This window comes from Lepidochelys kempii, chromosome 5 (genome assembly GCF_965140265.1).
Source record: "Lepidochelys kempii isolate rLepKem1 chromosome 5, rLepKem1.hap2, whole genome shotgun sequence".
Lineage (NCBI taxonomy): Eukaryota > Metazoa > Chordata > Testudines > Cheloniidae > Lepidochelys > Lepidochelys kempii.
The window spans coordinates 48,236,454-48,248,511 of NC_133260.1; the positions used below are offsets into that span (position 1 = coordinate 48,236,454).

The following is a 12,058-nucleotide window of genomic DNA, read 5'->3' on the forward strand; positions in this document are numbered from 1 at the left end:
GGCCTGGAGCACCTTTAAGACCATGACCTGGTCCCCTACTTTGAAGGAACGCTTTTTGGCATGTTTATTATACCTGGCTTTTTACTTTTTTTGAGCATTTTTTAGGTTTTCTTTAGCAAGGGCTAAAGAGGTTAGGAGGATGTTTTGTAGGTTGGTTACAAAGTTTAGAATGTTCGTTTTTGGTGAAGGTTTAAACCTCTCCCATTGCTGCTTTACCAGTTGTACTGGCCCCTTAACCTTGTGGCCATATACAAGTTTAAATGGTGAAAACCCTAAACTGGGATGGGGTACAGCTCTGTAGGCAAAGAGCAACTGTTGCAACACTAGGTTCCAATTATTGAAGTGCTTATTTACGAATTTACGTATTATGGCCCCTAAAGTTTAATTAAACTTTTTTCTCCAGGTCATTTGTTTGATGGTGGTAAGGGGTGGCAACCAAGTGATTTACCCCACGAGCTTCCCAAAGGCTTTTTATAGTTTCTGCCAGGAAATTAGTTCCTGCATTTGTAAGGATGTTGGAGGCCAACCTACCCTGGAAAAAATGTTTGTTAGTGCCTGGCACACACTTTTAGCCCTGGTGTTGCTTAGAGCTATTGCTTTCGGCCATTGGGTGGCAAAATTTATGAAAATCAGTTTGTACTGCTTTTTTTTGGGTGTCTTTTTTGGAAAAGGACCCAGAATATTTACAGCTACTTGCTGAAATGGAACCTCCATTATGGGGAGTGGCTGGAGAATGGCTTTGACCTGGTTTTGGGTTTTTTTACTTTTTGGCACACCTTCCAAGACCAGACATCGGTAGAAACATTCTTGCCCATTTTCTTCCAGTGGAACAACTTTTTTAAATGGTTTTTGGTTTTGTTTACCCCAGCATGGTTACTAGGATGATTGTGGGCTAAGCTTAAGAGCTTTACCCGGTACTTATTTGGAACTACCAACTGTTTTTGAGGGTGCCAGTCTTTCTGGTGTCCACCAGAAAGAGTTTTCTTGTATAAAAGTCCTCTTTTTACAACAAACCTGGATTGATTAGAAGAGCTGAGAGGCGGTGGGTTGCTTCGTGCTGCCGTCCAAGCTTTTTGGAGGCTTTTATTTGCTTTTTGTATGGTCTGGAACTGTTTCCTTGATGCTGGAGACATTAGTTTTTTATTGGATTGTGGACCTGGGCTAAGTCCCTCTGGAAGCGATGCAGGTGATGGGGTTGTTTTTGTTGACTGTGAACTGCTCTTCGCTGGTGCACTATGTTGGGGTTTAGGCTTTGGCTGAGCCGCTTGTGTAGGGTTATTTGCTGCTGCCAGTGCAGGTTCGGTAGGGCCCTTTGGTGTTGGGGTTGCAAGCATTGGATTCAGTGCTGGCAATGATTTTGGTGCTGGTTGTTTCGCTGGTGCTGGTTTTGGTTTTGGGACTGGCTTTGTTTGGGTCTTTGCGACTAGATCCACTACTGCTGTTGCAGGTGTTGGCATGGGGTCCAGTTTCATTACCTTTGACCAGGTTCTGGTAGAAGTTTTTGGAGCAGAGCTAGGTGTGACAGCTTGCTTAGCCTGGCTGCGGGTGACCATTCCCACCCTCTTGGCTAGCTTTACGTGATTGGCCAAGTTTTCCCCCAACAGTATGGGGATGGGATAATCATTATAGACTGCAAAAGTCCACGTTCCTGACCAGCCCTTGTAGTGGACCGGCAACTTGGCTGTAGGCAAGTCAAAAGAGTTCGACTTGAAGGGTTGAATGTCACTTGGACCTCTGGGTTGATTAAATTGGGGTTCACTAAGGAAGTGTGGCTAGCTGACACTTGTGCTTCGGTGTCCCTCCACGGTGTAACCTTCTTCCCGCACACACTCAGTTTCCTTCCACTCTGAGGGTATCTGGGAGGCATCTTTGGTGTGATTTCGTTGCAATGAACTGTAATTTGTTGGGGGTTCTTGGTAGTTGGCTCGTTACATTTAAAACATCGCCCAGCTGATTGGTCACTGGGGCGAGGTGGGTTGCTGGAGAATGGTGTGGCGGGACAATAAGGTGTCTGGAGTGTTCCTTGGGGTGTAGTTGGAGCCTTGGGCTGCACCGGGTAGTAGGGTGTGGTCGGAGGGTGTACCTTTTGGTATTCGCTTAAACTGTGACCCGGGTTGCTCCTCTCTCCTCCCTCCACCCGTTGTCTTTTGGTTTGTCCCGCCTTTTTGGCGGTCTGGGACTGCTCGTATTGATTAGCATAAGAAGCAAGACTTTCTGCTGAGTCCATTTTCTTATTCCATAAACACTGTTTGTTTTATATTATCCTTGGACATATTTAGGAATTGCTCCTGTATCATCAAATTCCACATTTCTCCAAAGTTAGTTACAGCCTGTCCATTGAGCCATTTATCAAACAGATTTGTTATCTGGCTTACATAAGCCACATTACTTAGTCCAGGCCCTCTCTTAAGGGCTTTAAATTTTACTTTGTAAGTTTCAGGTGTAACTTGAAATTGTTTTAAAACCAAATTTTTGAATTTATTTTAGTAAGAAGCCTTCTTAATAGGCATCTTATTGAATATGTTCAGAGCTCTTCCAGTCAATTTTGCGACCAATGTGGTCATCTTGTGAGCTTCAGGAATTTGATGGAGTGTGCACAGTCTCTCAAAGGTGAGAAAATATTCAGCAATATCAGTGGATTTATCATACTGTGGACATAGTCGCTCCCATTTGTGGATTGTTGGGCAAGGATTGTTAGGGTTATTCAGTATATTCTGCTGAGCCTTTGCCTTCTCTATCTCCAGTGCATGCTTCCTCTTTTTTCCCCTCCTCCCCATTTCTTTTTCCTTTGCCTCCATAGCTCTCCTGCGGGCAGCATCGTGGGCTTTCTCTGCCTCTTTCCCTTTATCGAATCGTTTTAATTTGACCAGTCTCCTATGTTCGTTTTTTTCTCTTCTGCTTCCAGTCGGGCTATCTCCAGTTTCTGTTGGGCATTGCTTTTTGTCATCTCAGCCTCTCTGTTTTTAACCTAGCTATACCCGAGAGATAGAAAGAAAAAAAACCCTGGCTTGTAAAATTTGCTGTACGGTAACCTGATAGCTGTTTTCAGCCTACAGAGAAATCCTTTTGTTATGGAGCTGCTCTGTTCCCAGGCAGATAGACAGAATCTGCAGCTGCAATCACCTTTTAGAAAAACCTTTTAAAATCCTTCTGTGCTTCTGGTTCAAAATGATCTCTGGTCCCACCACTCTGCCACCATGTCAAGGTTCCTTCTCCACTCTGAACTCTAGGGTACAGATGTGGGGACCTGCATGAAAGACCCCCTAAGCTTATTTTTACGAGCTTACGTTAAAACTTCCCCAAGGCAGATTTTTTTTATTTTATTTTATTTTTTGCCTTGGGAACCAGCTTAGGTTAAAACCTGATACGCTGTCACTACCAACCAATTTAAACAAAGAACAGGGAAAGAGACCACTTGGAGACATTTCTCCCCACCCCCCAAATATTCCCCCAAGCCCTACACCCCCTTTCCTGGGGAAGACTTGATAATAATAATCTCACCAATTGGTACAGGTGAACACAGATCCAAACCCTTGGATCTTAAGAACAATGAGAAATTAATCAGGTTCTTAAAAGCATTTTATTTAAAGAAAAGGTAAAAGAATCACTTCTGTAAAATCAGGATGGTAAATACAGGGTAATCAAATTTAAAACCTAACAAAATCCCTCTAGGTAAAACCTTAAGTTACAAAAAGACACAAAAACAGGAATACACATTCCCTCCAGCACAGCGAATTTACAAGCCAAAAAACAAAAGAAAATCTAACGCATTTTAGCTAAATTACTTACTAACTTCACAGAAGTTGAAAGGCTTACATCCTTAATCTGTTCCTGGCAAAGGTATCATGCAGACAAACAAAACCTTTTGTGTGTCATCTCTCTTCTCCTCCACCCCCACCCCCATTTGAAAATATCTTGTCCCCTCATTGGTCATTTTGGATCAGGTGCTAGTGAGGTTACCTTAGCTTCTTAACCATTTACAGGTAAAAGGAGTTTTCCTCTGGCCAGGAGGAATTTTATAGCACTGTATACAAAAAGGTGGTTACCCTTCCCTTTATCTTTATAACAGGCCCACGTTAGGTTTGGGTGAACTATGGTTTTAAACTGAGTTGGTATATTAACATGAGCAATCAGCCCAAAGCATATGACCAAAAAGAATGAGAGATTGAGAGTTATTGTGTTAAACTTGTAGTGACCCTTTAAAATACCATATCCTCTTATTTAAGGTATGGACTGAAGTAATAGAAATAAAACATGGTTAGCTGCGTATCAGGTGCAATAAATAATTGGCTATATATGAATCTGCTTCATCTGGCCTTAGCTAAAGTTCTATAATTAGCAGTGACATCACTTGTTTGTAAAGGGGTATAAAAAGTAAACTCTTAAAGAGTCCATTGCTAATACCTATTTGACCAAGTTGGAGCTGAGCAGTATGGGTCTAAGCACTTTTGGGTTTAGTCCATTTTATAAGTATCTTGATCAAATGCTTAAATGTTTTGTTACTCTTTGGGTGCAATAAATTGCTTATTTTTTAAGCTTTTTAGGCATGTTTAGAGCAAATACCATTCAGCCTTTGGATTTAGTAAAGGAATTTATGGTTAAATTAGTGCTGTGGTAATATCCTGGACAAATAATAATAATTCTAACGTTGTGCTTCATACAATGTATTTTTAGATTGTCAACAGTGATTGGGCCCTCTCTTGTGAAAGGGTGGGTCTTGAAAGAGCCCTTGCATATGCAACCTGCCACATTACACTTTTAAAAGCTGTTTTGCAATCTGTATAAGATCCATAGCCAAAACATTCTATGTGAACAGTCTTCTCTTTCTCCACCCTGCTCTCCTATTTGCTTAATGCTCTCTGGAGGCCTGCATGTGTAGCTTTGCATTTTCTGAGGCTACTGTGGAAATAAGTTGAAACGGGAGCCAGAGTTCCCCTTCTTCTGCTCTAGGTCTGGATGGTGGATAGTGACTCCTATTCACTCACCACTCCTTGATTAAATGATCCCCTCCTTTACTGGCCTTTCAAAGCTACCAAGGGCAGGGAGGAGGAGTAGAGGAGCTGGTAGCTGACGATCTGTGATGAGCACCTCGGAAGCTGCTCCCCCAGCAGATGTCACGCAGATTCCCCTTCACTTATTCCCAGTTTGCTTTTTTTTAAAAAAGGGAAAATTACATTCAAAAGCTTCATTAATGTGAAAGGTTGCAGGCTCTCTAAGCTCTCCAGAATGTGTATTTCTTAAAGCTCTGTTGTAACATGAGACAATGTCACATTAAGGTCCTTTTTACATATCCCTTCAAAAAAGCTAGCATTAGAAGAAGATAAACATTAGAAAAATAGTAAGTAGTTAAGATGACACGTTCCACACAGTACATCCAGGCAACCTTAACTTTGCCCCCTTAGGGATGCCAAAAAGGAACAGGAACATTGCAGAACCTTCCCAATCTAGAACCGCCATTTTCTTTTTGCCCATTTGACCACTTAGAGATCTTGTGGAGAAAAATGTTTTTTGATTTTTGGGGTTTTTTTTGGGTGGCGGGGAGGCAAGGGTGGGAAGGCTGATCTGCAAAAAGTTCTTCAAAATAGGTTGTGGCTGCTTTAGCCAAGTAATTTTCCTATGGATTATGAAGAGAGACTGCAACTTTAATATTTTTTTCTCCATATTGATTGGAAAGTAAAGCAGTATGAAATCTGTTCCATGGTTTATTTCCTCTTTATTATCTCTATATAGAAAGTTATAATGGTTGGGTATTAAATAATTTTGTTACTAGTACCAGTCAGCTGATTGGTTGTAGTGTGTGCTGCACTTCTGAAGGGATATTACAGTACTCAGGCTCATGGCCAAAAAAGCATTTGCCATTTCATGGTAATATTGTTGCTTAGTTATATTAAATAACCTAATGATATTTTTCATTTGCTTAACTTCAAAATTATCATCTTTAAACTTTGTTTTCCTCCTTAAACTGATAGACTAGAGAGAATTCTGAACAGCATATTGTCTTCTCATATGTACCATGTCTTAGGCTAGTCCTCATATTATGAAGGAAATACTAGCTGAAACAGTTATACACACACCTCTAATATGTTGTTATCCTTGGAACCATGAGTTCTATGTCATAGAACCTAAGGTAGGTAAAAAGACGACGAGGCCAGAGATAAAAGAAGTGAGGGGAGGAAGTACAGTTGCACCTCTGTTAAAACTAGAGAAGAGCTCCCCTTCCTCTTTCTGGTTTGGGTAAGCCAAACAACTTAGCCCTGGTCTACACTAGGAGTTTAGGTTGAATTTAGCAGTGTTAAATCAATGTAAACCTACACCCGTCCACACAATGAAGCCTTTTTTTTGACTTAAAGGGCTCTTAAAATCGATTTCCTTACTCCACCCCGACAAGTGGATTAGCGCTTAAATCGGCCTTGCCAGGTCGAATTAGGGGTACTGTGGACGCAATTAGACAGTATTGGCCTCCGAGAGCTATCACAGAGTGCTCTATTGTGACCTCTCTAGACAGCACTCTCAACTCAGATGCACTGGCCAGGTAGACAGGAAAAGGCCCGAGAAATTTTGAATTTCAATTTCCTGTTTGCATGGTCACCTGTAGCTTGCCACGCTGGCCAGAGCTCATCAGCAGAGGTGACCATGATGGAGTCCCAGAATTGCAAAAGAGCTCCAGCATGGACCGAACGGGAGGTACAGGATCTGATCGCTATATGGGGAGAGGAATCCGTGCCATCAGAACTCTATTCCAGTTTTTGAAATGCCAAAACATTTGTCAAAATCTCCCAGGGCATGAAGGACAGAGGCCATAACAGGGACCCAAAGCAATGCCGCGTGAAACTTACGGAGCTGAGGCAAGCCTACCAGAAAACCAAAGAGGCAAACAGCCTCTCCAGGTCAGAGCCCCAAACATGCCGCTTCTATGATGAGCTGCATGCCATTTTAGGGGGTTCAGCCACCACTACCCCAGCCGTGTTGTTTGACTCCTTCAGTGGAGATGCAGGCAACACGGAAGCAGGTTTTGGGGACGAGGAAGGTGATAGCTCACAGCAAGCAAGGGGAGAAACTGGTTTTCCCGACAGCCAGGAACTGTTTCTCACCCTGGACCTGGAGGCAATCGCCCCCGAACCCACCCAAGGCTGCCTCCTGGACCCGCCAGATGGAGAAGGGATCTCTGGTGAGTGTACCTTTTTAAAATAATATACATGGTTTAAAAGCAAGCATGTTTAATGATTAATTTGCCCTGGCATTTGCGGCTCTCCTGGATGTACTCCCAAAGCCTTTGCAGAAGGTTTCTGGGGAGGGCAGCCTTATTCTGTCCACCATCGTAGGACACTTCACCACGCCAGGCCAGTAACATGTACTCAGGAATCATTGTAGAACAAAGCATTGCAGTGTATGTTTGCTGGCATTCAAACAACATCCGTTCTTTATCTCTCTGTGTTATCCTCAGGAAAGTGATATCATTCATGGTCACCTGGTTGAAATAGGGTACTTTTCTTAAGGGTTTCAGAGTAACAGCCGTGTTAGTCTGTATTCGCAAAAAGAAAAGGAGTACTTGTGGCACCTTAGAGACTAACCAATTTATTTGAGCATAAGCTTTCGTGAGCTACAGCTCACTTCATCGGATGCATACTGTGGAAAGTGTAGAAGATCTTATTATATACACACAAAAAGCATGAAAAAATACCTCCTCCCACCCCACTCTCCTGCTGGTAATAGCTTATCTAAAGTGATCACTCTCCTTACAATGTGTATGATGATCAAGTTGGGCCATTTCCAGCACAAATCCAGGTTTTCTCACCCCCCCCCCTTTTTTTTTCCACACACACACACACAAACTCACTCTCCTGCTGGTAATAGCTTATCCAAAGTGACCACTCTCCTTACATTGTGTATGATAATCAAGGTGGGCCATTTCCAGCACAAATCCAGGGTATAACAAGAATGTCTTGGGGGCTGGGGGTAGGAAAAATCAAGGGGAAATAGGCTACCTTGGATAATGACTAAGCCACTCCCAGTCTCTATTCAAGCCTAAGTTAATTGTATCCAATTTGCAAATGAATTCCAATTCAGCAGTTTCTCGCTGGAGTCTGGATTTGAAGTTTTTTTGTTGTAAAATAGCGACTTTCATGTCTGTAATCGCGTGACCAGAGAGATTGAAGCGTTCTCCGACTGGTTTATGAATGTTATAATTCTTGACATCTGATTTGTATCCATTTATTCTTTTACCTGGATTTGTGCTGGAAATGGACCACCTTGATTATCATACACATTGTAAGGAGAGTGGTCACTTTGGATAAGCTATTACCAGCAGGAGAGTCTCTAAGGTGAGTCTCTAAGGTGCCACAAGTACTCCTTTTCTTTTTCCGTTTTCTTAAAGGGACATTCAGAGGTGCCCGTTCCTGCTGGGCTGTTTGCCTGTGGCTGAACAGAAATGTTCCCCGCTGCTAGCCATGGGGAGAGGTGAGGGGCTAGCCACGTGGTGGGGGGAGGAAAAATGCGACCTTGGAACGAAAGCACATGTGCTGTGTATGTAATGTTAACAGCAAGGTTTACCATGAAAGAGTGTAGCCATTGTTCTAGACAATGTGTTTTTTTTATACCACTGCCTCTTTTTTTTTCTCCACCAGCTGCATGTGTTTCAAGGATCACAGGATCTTCTCCTTCCCAGAGGCTAGTGAAGATTAGAAGGTGAAAAAAACGCACTTGCGATGAAATGTTCTCTGAGCTCATGATGTCCTCCCACACTGACAGAGCACAGACGAATGTGTGGAGGCAGACAATGTCAGAGTGCAGGAAAGCACAAAATGACTGGCTGAATCTGAAAGGTGGCGGCAGCGTGATGAGAGGAGGCAGGATCAAATGCTGGAGGATCAAATGCTGGAGGATCAAACCAATATTCAATGCTGGAGGATCAAACCAATATGCTCCAGCGTATGGTTGAGCAGCAGGAAAGCAGCAGGAGCACAGACGGCCGCTACAGCCCCTGTGTAACCAACCGTCCTCCTCCAAGTTCCATAGCCTCCTCACCCAGACGCCCAAGAACGCGGTGGGGGGGCCTCCGGCCACTCCACCCCAGAGGACTGGCCAAGCAACAGAAGGCTGGCATTCAATAAGTTTTAAAGTTTTAAACTTTTAAAGTGCTGTGTGGCCTTGTCCTTCCCTCCTCCACCACCCCTCCTGGGCTACCTTGGTAGTCATCCCCCTATTTGTGAGATGAATGAATAAAGAATGCATGAATGTGAAGCAACAATGACTTTATTGCCTCTGCAAGTGGTGATCGAAGGGAGGAGGGGAGGGTGGCTAACTTACAGGGAAGTAGAGTGAACCAAGGGGCGGGGGGGTTTCATCAAGGAGAGACGAACAGAACTTTCACACCGTAGCCTGGCCAGTCATGAAACTGGTTTTCAAAGCTTCTCTGATGCGCACCGCGCCCTCCTGTGCTCTTCTAACAGCCCTGGTGTCTGGCTGTGTGAAACCAGCAACCAGGCGATTTGCCTCAACCTCCCACCCCGCCATAAATGTCTCCCCCTTACTCTCACAGATATTGTGGAGTGCACAGCAAGCAGTAATAACAGTGGGAATATTGGTTTCGCTGAGGTCTAACCGAGTCAGTAAACTGCGCCAGTGTGCTTTTAAATGTCCAGATGCACATTCTACCACCATTCTGCACTTGCTCAGCCTGTAGTTGAACAGCTCCTGACTACTGTCCAGGCTGCCTGTGTACGGCTTTATGAGCCATGGCATTAAGGGGTAGGCTGGGTCCCCAAGGATAACTATAGGCATTTCAACATCCCCAGCAGTTATTTTCTGGTCTGGGAATAAAGTCCCTTCCTGCAGCTTTTGAAACGGACCAGAGTTCTTGAAGATGCCCGCGTCATGTACCTTTCCCGGCCATCCCACGTTGATGTTGGTGAAACATCCCTTGTGATCCACCAGTGCTTGCAGCACTATTGAAGAGTACCCCTTGCAGTTTATGTACTCGCCGGCTTAGTGCTCCGGTGCCAAGATAGGGATATGGGTTCCGTCTATGGCCCCACCACAGTTAGGGAATCCCATTGCAGCAAAGCCATCCACTATGACCTGCACATTTCCCAGGGTCACTACCCTTGATCATAAAATAACAGAGTTGGAAGGGACCTCTGGAGGCCATCTAGTCCAACCCCCTGCCCAGAGCAGGACCAATCCCAACTAAATCATCCCAACCAGGGCTTTGTCAAGCCTGACCTTAAAAACTTCTAAGGAAGGGGATTCCACCACCTCCCTAGGTAACGCATTCCAGTGTTTCACCATCCTCCTAGTGACAAAGTTTTTCCTAATATCCAACCTAAATCTCCCCGACTGCAACTTGAGACCATTACTCCTTGTCCTGTCATCTGCTATCACTGAGAATAGTCTAGATCCATTCTCTTTGGATCCACCTTTCAGGTAGTTAAAAGCAGCTATCAAATCCCCCCTCATTCTTCTCTTCCGTAGACTAAACAATCCCAGTTCCCTCAGCCTCTCCTCATAAGTCATGTGTTCCAGTCCCCTAATCATTTTTGTTGCCCTTCGCTGGACTCTCTCCAATTTTTCCACATCCTTCTTGTAGTGTGGGGCCCAAAACTGGACACAGTACTCCAGATGAGGCCTCACCAATGTCAAATAGAGGGGAACGATCACGTCCCTCGATCTGCTGGTAGTGCCCCTACTTATACACCCCAAAATGCCATTGGCCGCCTTGGCAACAACGGCACACTGTTGACTTATATCCAGCTTCTCGTCCACTGTCACCCCTAGGTCCTTTTCCGCAGAACTGCTGCCTAGCCATTCGGTCCCTAGTCTGTAGCGGTGCATTGAATTCTTCCGTCCTAAGTGCAGAACTCTGCACTTGTCCTTGTTGAACCTCATCAGATTTCTTTTGGCCCAATCCTCCAATTTGTGTAGGTCCCTCTGTATCCTATCCCTACCCTCCGGAGTATCTACCACTCCTCCCAGTTTAGTGTCATCGGCAAACTTGCTGAGGGTGCAATCCACACCATCCTCCAGATCATTAATGAAGATATTGAACAAAACCGGCCCCAGGACCGACCCTTGGGGCACTCTGCTAGATACCGGCTGCCAACTAGACAATCACTACCCATTGAGCCTGACAATCTAGCCAACTTTCTACCCACCTTATAGTCCATCCATCCAGCCCATACTTCTTTAACTTGCTGGCAAGAATACTGTGGGAGACCGTGTCAAAAGCTTTGCTAAAGTCGAGGAATAACACGTCCACTGCTCTCCCTTCATCCACAGAACCAGTTTTCTCATCATAGAAGGTAATTAGATTAGTCAGGCATGACTTTCCCTTGGTGAATCCATGCTGACTGTTCCTGATCACTTTCCTTTCATCTAAGTGCTTCAGAATTGATTCCTTGAGGACATGCTCCATGATTTTTCTGGGGACTGAGGTGAGGCTGACCGGCCTGTAGTTCCCAGGATCATCCTTCTTCCCTTTTTTAAAGATGGGCACTACATTAGCCTTTTTCCAATCTTCCGGGACTTCCCCCGATCGCCATGAGTTTTCAAAGATAATGGCCAATGGCTCTGCAATCACATCCGCCAATTCCTTTAGCACTCTCGGATGCAACGCATCCGGCCCCATGGACTTGTGCACATCCAGTTTTTCTAAATAGTCCCGAACCACTTCTTCTTTCACAGAGGGCTGGCCACCTCCTCCCCATGCTGTGCTGCCCAGTGCAGTAGTCTGGGAGCTGACCTTGTTCGTGAAGACAGAGGCAAAAAAAGCATTGAGTACGTTAGCTTTTTCCACATCCTTTGTCACTAGGTTGCCTCCCTCATTTGGTAGGGCCCACACTTTCCTTGGCCGCCTTCTTATTGCCAACATACCTGAAGAAACCCTTCTTGTTACTCTTAACATCCCTCGCTAGCTGCAACTCCAGGTATGATTTAGCCTTCCTGATTCCATTCCAACATGCCCGAGCAATATTTATATACTCATCCCTGGACATTTGTCCAATCTTCCACTTCTTGTAAGCCTCTTTTTTGTGTTTAAGATCAGCAAGGATTTCACTGTTAA

The 12,058-nt window shown here is 44.4% G+C and overlaps 1 protein-coding gene and 1 long non-coding RNA gene across 5 annotated transcripts in view; both read left to right on the forward strand.

The window, feature by feature from the left end:
• The window catches only part of CERT1 (ceramide transporter 1), a 168,768-nt gene that overhangs the window by 29,303 nt on the left and 127,407 nt on the right, over positions 1-12,058 (forward strand). The gene's annotated exons all lie outside the window — the stretch shown is intronic.
• Positions 1,610-9,240, forward strand: LOC140911361 (uncharacterized). Its single transcript, XR_012158916.1, has 2 exons — positions 1,610-7,168; positions 8,625-9,240. It is a non-coding gene; the product is annotated as an uncharacterized lncRNA (long non-coding RNA).